Source organism: Dioscorea cayenensis, chromosome 18 (genome assembly GCF_009730915.1).
Source record: "Dioscorea cayenensis subsp. rotundata cultivar TDr96_F1 chromosome 18, TDr96_F1_v2_PseudoChromosome.rev07_lg8_w22 25.fasta, whole genome shotgun sequence".
NCBI lineage: Eukaryota > Viridiplantae > Streptophyta > Magnoliopsida > Dioscoreales > Dioscoreaceae > Dioscorea > Dioscorea cayenensis.
Genome location: NC_052488.1, coordinates 8,756,467 through 8,766,628, shown reverse-complemented (window position 1 = coordinate 8,766,628; position 10,162 = coordinate 8,756,467).

Sequence of the window (10,162 nt, the reverse complement as noted above, 5' to 3'; positions counted from 1 at the left end):
TGATCATGAGTTATGATACTCTCTAGCTTATTTTCCATGATTTTTAGCAATCAGTACTTTATAACAAAAATTTCTTGAGCTAAGAGGATTAGGGTTTAAGTAGATGATGGAGAAAAATTTGAGCATGAGCTTTGAATTCTTCTTTAATATTTTTTTTTCATCAAATCCAGCTTGTTTGGAAGCACAAGTAAAACTTGGAAATTTGAATCATTTTGGAATTTTTCACAAACTTTGACTTGATTAATATCAATAGAAATTAAAATTTTATTTTATTTTATTTTATCATAGTTAATTACTAACATTAATGAAATTTAAAATTAATTACTAAGTATCTTGTCTTTGTTTTTTGGTACTGTAATTGCCAAGTATATTTTTTTATGTAATTAAGTATGATAAAAGAAGGTTGTTTGCAAGCAATTTTGGATGTTTAGATTGAGGTTTGTCGCAACCCCTCCCTCTTTGCAAAACACGACATATTTTCAAAGAAAAATTTAAATTTTTTTTTAGTTTTATAACCATATCAAAAAGCTATTTTTTTTATTTTTTATTTTCTTGAAAATTTCTTTAGAATACTCAAAATACCAACTCCGTTGTTGGATGGTGTAATTATGTTCTTGATGAAATAAAAAAAATATTGTACAATAAGTTAAACGTAGTGTTAATATTTAAAAATAGAATAGTAAGCAAAAAAAAAAAGGGATAGTTTAAACTCTAGAGGGCAAAGAAATTTGATTGAGAAAAGTGGAAAGAGGATGAGAAAAGTGAGGTTTTATTAATACATTAATTAAAAAGTGATGTTTGTAATTAACTAAAAAAATGAGGGCAGAATGATCTTTTTGAAAAATATAACCGTTTTTAGAAGTTCTCTCCTTTCCAAGCACATCAAATATGGCCTAAGTGAAATTTGAAAGAATTTGTAGGGTCCAAAAGCTAGCCCTTTCTTTATCTTCAATAACTTAAAAAGAATTTATCCAAGTAAGGAGAAATTTCAGCCCAACCCTTTCTAACATGTCTTTTGTTTTACTTTCCCTTGGGCCTTCAATCTAAATGCACTGTTAAGGTCTTAAAAAGGAGCTCTTAATATAACTTTTCAAATACTATTACTTCAGTAAGTCGAAGCAACTATCAGGTTCCCTTAGTAGTTAATAACTAGATGCACATTCAATAACTATTAATCAAGTTATAAATAAAATTTTATATATTTGAACCTAAACTTTCTAAATCTTCTTAAAACACTTAATAAAGTTGTCAATTGCCCCCGGGGCTCCACAGGGAACCCAATTCCCTTGCCCCATCGGGCTAGGGATATTTTTCGGGGATTAGGGCCATGGTCAATATAATATGTAGTGTTTCTATTCCTTTTGGGCCTCATTTTTCTTTAGATTCAATTTAGCTAATTACTATTTTACTAAAGAATAATTGCTAAAGATGATTATTGTGGAGATTAATGTTGAGTGATTATTGTAGTAACTCAGGGTTTTCCCTTAAATCCTATATGTACTTTTCTCTTTTTGTCACCCCATTTGAGGGTGCCCTAGGAGAGCTTTATCCTTCTTCCTCTTTCTACTTCCAATCTTAGGTATGCGACTTTTTCAATGTTTTTCTTTACTTAAAATTCTTAGGAATTTATTTGAGGTTTATAGAAAATTTCAAATTCCTTGCATTTCATTGATGAGTTTTATTCTAGATGTTTGAATCTAATAATCTATAGCTTAGTATTTTGGATACTTGATATGGTTGTTTCAAGATGTTTGGTTGGTGAATTGGTTTTAATGTAGATGTTTGAAATGTATTTTAATGAGCTTGTAGAACTTGGTGAATTGCTCTCGGACATCACAAGTTTTGATATGTATGTTTCCAAATTTGAAGTCAAATATTAATCCTTGAAAGTTGTTGTAAATTATAGCTTGTTTTCCATACCTTTTATGGGTTGAAAATTAACCTCTCAATGGTATTATTGTGGCACCTTGGCAGCTTGCTTTTTGGAAGTGGAGGTAAAACCTTATTGTTTGGCTAACATGTGGTGATAATTGGCATGGAGCTTTGCTTTACAAGCACATTTTTAAGATGGGAAAAGATGATTATTGGACTTCATATGTTATATAGGAAGTTGTTCAAACATTTTAGCGTTTTAGATATAATGCATATGTGGTGTTAAATGATAGAATGGAATAATTTTGGAGACGTGGGATTCGTATGGTTAATGTTGTTGGAATCTCATACGGTCTAGATGGAATTTATTTATGATGGTAGGGGTGAGTTTATATCTCAATTGATTGGTTTATAAGGTTAAATTGTAGTTCGTTGTTGGTCAATGGTGTAATGATGAGAATGGGTTTAGTTGATTAGGTACTATGTGACTTAATGTATGAGTTAAGATGGTACTCTTAATATCTGATTGGTACGTCCATACATGTACCAATCTAAGTTGAGAAATCCTTTCACATCCCAAATACTAATCATATGATAGGATGGCAAGAAGGCTATTAAAATTGGTAGATATGAAAGCTAAGTCGAGTGTTTGTGTTGATGCCCATAAGGTGTTTGGCATAACACCACTCGCAGTACTAGCTGTAAAAAAAAATAGTAGTATTCATTTTCAAAGTTTTGGTTTAGGGGATGTTTTTGTAGCATGGGTGTGGTTCAAGATTTCAAAAGATTCCCACACTTCCGAAAGTGGGCTAAATTAGATCTATAATAATAAGAAGTTTAAAAGGAACTTGTAACACTAGGTATTACAATTCAAATTAATTGGGCCAGAAGTGTTCTAATTGAAGTGAACCAACCTAGTTCAATTTAATTAAAGTGGGATTAGTTCAATTCAATTAAAGCAACCTAGTTTAAGCTAATTGAGATTGGTTTAAACTGATTCAGCCTAATATGTGTTGGTTTGAAGCTAGTTTATGTTCAATTATCTAGTTATAATTGAAGTTATTGGCTGGATGAGTTATTTAGAGTCAGTTTTGATCAACATTGAGTTGTTAACTTTGCATACGTTACATATAGATCTAGAGTTGCATATCATTTACACTTTTTTGAATTAAGACCCTACGAGTTTCACATTTTATAGGTGGTGAGACCCCATGCAAAGGTAAAGAACCTACAAGGAGTAGGAGTTAAGTCTCTCAATTAGCTAATAAGATATGTGAGTGGATTTTTATTTTTACATTTAAAAAGATGCTTGAAAATGGTTCCCGGCTATATTTTGATATTATCATTTATATTCTATTTTGATTTAACTAGACCTTTTATATTATTATAACTATGTTATCATGCCCATTATCTTATTTTGCAAAATTATTTAACCTGCTTTACATCTAAACTTACAAATGAAATTTTTGTTGACTATATTTATAATAATGTTCTTGATGTGCAAATGTAATCGTTGGTTCTTGAACATGTTTGAACAATATTCATACAATACTATATACTTTGTAACCAGTTTGATGTTTTCAAGGGGCTAAAAAAGCTTTTTTTGGGGGACAAGTAAAAGTAAGGGAGGCAAACAATAGATTTTTACAAATAATTTGCTAATGATAGTTTTTTATACTATGCATATATACTAATTAATAAAAAATCAAGTGGTCAAATAATAAATTTTTGCAAAAAAAATTTACCATATAACCCAATATATAATGTCAATAGCCAAATAGGGATTGCAATAGGACGGGCAGCATATCTTACCCCATGCCCGCCCCGACTTTTTTTTAACCTCTCAATACCATACCCGCCCCACAGATTTTGCACTCACCCCGCCCTGCCCAGCCCAACTTCATTTTATATTTGTGTTCCAATATTTTCACTATTTTTAGCTTATTTACATCAATAATTAAAATATTTAAAATACTACATTAAATAAAAACATACAATTTAGATAACAACACAACAAATCTATCATTCGCCTCAAATTTTAAGAAAACATTGAGGGCAATTAAGTCAAACAAAATAATAGTTCAAGTCTGACATTCCATTGCTTCCTAATAAAAAAATACAAAAATACAAAAACATAACCATTCAAAAGCAACCTTTGTTCAAAGTTCAAGAATATTTCTTATGAAATAACATTAGATAGTCCAACATTCCATTACTTCCTAATAAAAGCAATTAAGTCAAATAAAAACATAGTCCAACCTTCCATTACTTACTAATAAAGGCACGAAGAATATAACCATACAAAAGCAACTTGTTCTAAAAGTTAAAACATATCAACTTTCTAGAATAATTAAGTTAAATAAAAACATAGTCCAACTTCCATTGATTATGAAATAACATTACATAAGAAATATCTTGAGCCTGTCTCTCTTTATCAATCCTATAGAAAAGGTAAAAAAGAAAGAGACAATATATTAATAAGAATTCTATAAAGGTCTATAAACATGAAAGAGTTAATATACTTATTTAGAACATAATTTACTAGGTCAAAAGCTATGGAATTGATATCATCTTCCTCCATACAAGTTCAAAGAGTTTCTGATGAAGTTGTATTTGGATCTAGAAAAAAAATTGGGATACAAATCAAATTTATAATAAAATATGAGACAAAAAAATAATAATTAAGTTACATTCTGATTGATTCAACAGCCAATTTTGGGCACAAGTTAAAGCTTCTACCATAGTTGGATGAAGTTTATTACGAGATGCACTCACCAATATACCACCTGTACTAAATGTAGATTCTGAAGCCACTGTTGAAACATGTATAACATATAAATCTTTAGCAATATTTTTGCATCAACGGATACTCAACACCAACAGTCTTCCACCATTATAATATATCAAAATTAGGAGATCTCGGCAAAACATTGTTCCCCAAAAAAAAAAAAATCAAATCCTGACTTCTTTCATACTCAGAAACAATATTTTTCTAAGCCAATATAGAAGATGGCGGAGTGTTTTTTTCCAACTCCAAAGTCTAAATATTTCGTTTCATACTCAGAAAGCAAGTTATGACAAATATGATCTACTCTATCAATTTCAACATCACAAACATCTCCATATATTGTGGAAAAGTGACATTCCAACATGCATTTTTTTTTGGTACCTTGGATCAAACACCATAGTTACCCCCATGAAGCCATGAACTGTACTCCAATATTTATCAAAATTCTCTAACATCCTTATAGGCATTAATGCAACATTCACATTAGAATCATAAAGCCATTTGGTTAATGCAAATTTGATCTCACAAATATTTCAAAAAGAAATGTTTGCCATTGGATATTTTATGGCAAAACACATCTCAGTTACTTCATAAAAGAGTTTTCAGCAATTATCCTTGCCATATCCCAATCTAATTCTATATAAAGAAATGCTTGCCATTGGATATTTTATGGCAAAACACATCTCAGTTACTTCATAAAAGAGTTTTCAGCCATTATCCTTTCCATATCCCAATCTAATTCTATAAATGAAATCTTGCACATTGACTCTCTTTGTCATGCATGATTAAACACATCTTTATAGGCGAGGGATGTATCAATCATCAAGTATGTTAAATGCCATCTTATTTTGCAATCAATGCACAATTTTTTTGAAGTTGGGACATGTAATTGGTGAGCACACTCTTCAAATTTCTCTATTCGTTTTGGAGTAGCTGTCCAAAAAAGAACACTTTCATAAATTTGTCAACACTATCTCCAAACGCATGCAACCCGTACTTGACAATCAAGTTTAAAATATGTGCACAACAATGCATATGGAAAAATTCACCACTAAGTAAATGTGACCCCAATTGAAGCCAATCAAGTAATATGTTGACAACCTCATCATTGACGGAACAATTATCCAAAGTGATTGTAGATAACTTTCCATCAATTCCCCAATCTAATAGTATTTTCATCAACTCCTCAGCAATTATTTCTTTTGTGTGTGGAGAAGGGGCATAACAAAACCCAAATATATATATCAACTTAATATTCATATAAGTAACTTAAAATAATTAAAGGCATGCTAGAAAAACAAAGAATAAACTTCTAAATTATAATGTAAAATTATTATCATAAATAAAATAATACCTTAAGATCCGTTTTTATAAAGCCCAAGAGCCATCAATGAAGTAAGCAATCAGAGTCATATATCCTTTCTTTTTGTGATCAGCTAGAGCTAGCTGTCCACATATTAGTTGTAATTGCAACTCTACTATCATTCATATCGATCATTCTCATTGTTTTCAACTTCTCCCTCTTGTAAATTTAAGAAAAAAATCATTTCTTATTGTGTTCCGACAAGGGATATTAAATAATGGTTGGAGAAGAAATGAATATCTCCTAAACCCCCCATGACCAACCATTGATAACAAGCCCATTCCTTGCAAAAGCTTGGTTAAAAACATAGCTACTAAGTGTTGATGTTCCATCCAACTAATTTTACTTTGATAATAGAAATTGTTGTTTAAGGTCTTTGTGTATTCGGTTTTAACATCTTCTAAGGTGATCATGCAAATGAGTGGGTCCATTTATAGATTTCCCACCAAGCATCCTCTTGCAATAATTACATATTGTTTTCCACTCTCCCCGAATTTCTTGCTTTGTAAAGTGTTCCCACACCGCCAATTTTAATCTTTTGGGATTGTAAGTGGTATCATCATCACCATTCATTGAAGATGTTGGACAAACTAAATTTTTAATTGGAGTAGCATTTGAACTTGGATTTGAGGTAGAAAATCCATGATTTCCATCCATCGATGATGGAATAGGAGTGATCTTGCATCCCCATCTTGAATAGGAGTTGATGAGTCATGTTCACCTCCCAGGAGATTGGCCACATTTTGGCTATCCATAACAAAATTTAATTGAAAAAATAAACCTGTACAAAAACAAATTAGTGGGGTCAATTGTATTAAATCTCAAAATAAATAAATACATAAATAAATAAACTTGAAAACCAATCAAATTATAATTCAAAGTAGAACAAAGCAAATATCATTCACCACTATTTTAAACATATCCAAAAATTCTATAAACACCAAAAGAAAATAATAAACCACTATATAGGTACATGCAATACACCAATAATACAAAAACATAAAACTGACTTATTATATAAAATATATGTACATACATGTATAACTGATGGAAAAACATTGCTTGAAACTTGACAACATAGCTTCAAATTGAGATAAAGGAACAACATAATCCCTATATAGGTGCACCATGTGTTATCTTAATGAATAACATATACAAATATAATCTCTAAATGCCAACCAAAAGCTTAACAAATATTAGTCTCTGATTAATTATAGGCGGGGATTGCTTGAGAGGGTGAGTATCAAGGCGAACCAAATCTAGATGGAGATGAGGGTAAGTATCAAGTCTACCTTTTGTTGCAATGTCATCCATACAAATCCGATTTAAACAAGACTAGAAAGAGACATGGCAAAGCAACAATAGAAGAATTTTGAAAACATCCTCTGTTGGAGCCTGATTAGAAAATAAGTAAAGCGTCAATGTTACTGTGATGAATGGAGACACTCAAGCTGTTGAAGAGTCCATGTTAACTTGGTTGATTGACTCAGAAGAAGCAAGTGAGTGTCTGGAAGTTATTTGGAAATGTTCTGTTTTCGAATCTTTACTATATACTTTGTTTGCTTTAATATGTACTTAGTGAACTATCATACTAGCATGTTTCTTCAGTTGTATCTTAAATATTTCAGTGTTCTAATGAATATATCATGTTGTGAAAGACTCCACTCTATTGAAAATTATAGCCATGATTCTAACAATGATATCAGAGATTGGAGAAAGAGGAGATGGAAACCTCTTCGTCAGCAAGAAACACAAATGTTCCCTTCTTCAATGGGGAAACTACAACCTATGAAACTTGATGTTGAAGACAATGTTCAGATCAAAGGACCTATGGAACTTGTTGAAAAAGGATTCAGTGAAGAAGAAGACGGAACCCGAATCAATGAGATCTTGAAGAAAGATACCAAGGCTCTTTATCTCATTCAACAAGCTCTGGATCAAGGAATTCTCATTAGGATTTCTGAAGCAAAGACTGCCAAGAAAGCATAGGAAATTATCAAAAATGAATTCCAAGGGAATGCAAACACTCTCATAGTCAAATTACATTCTCTTCGCAGAGAATTTGATGCTGCTAGAATGAAGGTGAAATGGTTCAAGACTTCATCAGCAGAGTCCTTAATGTGGTGTATAAAATTTGGATGATGAATGAAGAACTTCCACAAAAGATAGTAGTTGCCAAGATCTTTCACAGTCTCTCTCCAAGATTTTTATAGGTTTTACACTCGATTATTGAAGCTAAAGACATCAAAACTCTCAGCATTGATGATCTCAGTGGTTCTCTCAGAAGCCCCAAGTCTATACTTGACATCAATGAAGAACTAGAAGAAGAAAAAGCTCTTCATACCAAAAGCACACCTTTTGATCAAAACTACTAAGGAAGCAGAGGATGAGGTCATAACAACTTCAGAGGGAGAGGAAGAGGCCGTGGAAGAAGTACTAAAGGTGGATGATCAAATGAAGGTGCAAGATAGTACAAGGAAGTTCAATGCTTTGTTTGTAATAAGTTTGGTCATGTCAAGGTTCAGTGTTGGTATAGGAATAAGGAAGCTAATGTAATAGAAGAAGTTAAAGATGTTAAAGATGAAGAAGGAATGGTGTTTATGGCAAGAGATAATGCAGTGAATGAAGAGATAGGGGCATGGCTTATTGACCGTGGATGTTCAAACCACATGTCAGGAGAAAGAAAGCTATTCCAATCTATGGAACCTACAACAAATTAAACTATAAGGCTTGGAGATGGAAAAGCTCTCCAAGTTGAAGGAATTGGTTCTATGTCTTTGGGTTTAAGCTCCAGTAAGACAACCATCCTAACAAACGTTCTGTTTGTCCCTCACTTAGCACACAACCTGCTAAGTGTTGGACAACTGATGAACTCTGGATATGATGTAGAGTTCTCAGGAGGAGATTGCATCATTAAGGAAGCCATTTCAAAAGCCAAGGTCGCCGAAGTTGGCATGACAAAGCATAGTCTCTTTTCACTAATTGCTGAGGATATAAGCTATGCACATGTAGCTCAACAAGAAGAGAATGTCTCAAATCTCTAGCACAAGAGATATGGACATATAAATTCAAGAACTCTAAAACCGTTGTATGAGGAGCGATTGGTATTTGGTTTATCATCCATCACCAGTACAAACTCATGTGAGACCTGCTCACTTGGAAAGCAAGCTCGAAAAGAGTTCCCCAAGGGACTGCTAACACGAGAAAAAGCTCCACTGGAATTAATCCATGCCGATCTAGTAGGACCAATGAAGACTCCTATCATCGGAGGTAATCTCTATTTCTTCCTTCTAACCGACGATTATTCAAGGTACAGTTGGATATATTTTCTACAGAAGAAGTCAGAGGCACTGCAGAACTTCAAAGTTTTTAAATCTCTGCTAGAGAAGCAGTTGTCACTACTGTTGAAAACTCTCTGAACCGACAAGGAAGGAGAGTTTGTATCTAGAGAATTCAGAGAGTTCTACAATCTTTCCAGCATATTGCATCAACTGGTAGCTCCTAGATCACCTCAACAGAACAGGGTTATGGAGAGGAAAAATAGAACTGTCATTGATATGGTGGGCACCATGTTGTGAGAAGCTGGGATGCCATTGGAGTTTTGGGGAAAAGGGGTGGCAACCACTGTGTTATTCTCAACCGTTCATTGACTAGGGCACTTAAGTCTCAGGCTTCGCATGAAGCATTGACTGGGTCAAATCCCAATGTAGAAATCTTCATGGTATTCGAGTGCCTCACTTACAAGCTTGTTGACTCGCAGCAACGAACCAAGTTCACTGCTAAGTCAAAGCTCTACGTTTTGATTGGGTATTGCAATCGTTCGAAAGCCTATTAGGTGATGGATCCAAATACAAAGCACATACACATCAACAGGAATATTCAGTATTTCAAAATCAAATATTTTAATTAGTCCAAAGCCTTCAACTTAGCAACATCAGACTTTGTGCCATTTGCTGATGAGGAAAAGGATCAAACGAATGAATCTTCACCGTTGATATCATCAAATGAATGGCTAGAGATTCATCATCATCCAAACGCCTCATCTCTCAGAAACTCAACAGAAACAACCACCAACGATGGAGCTCCGAAGAAGTATCAAAATCTTAGCGAAATATACTCCTCTTGCTCCTTTTCTTTGA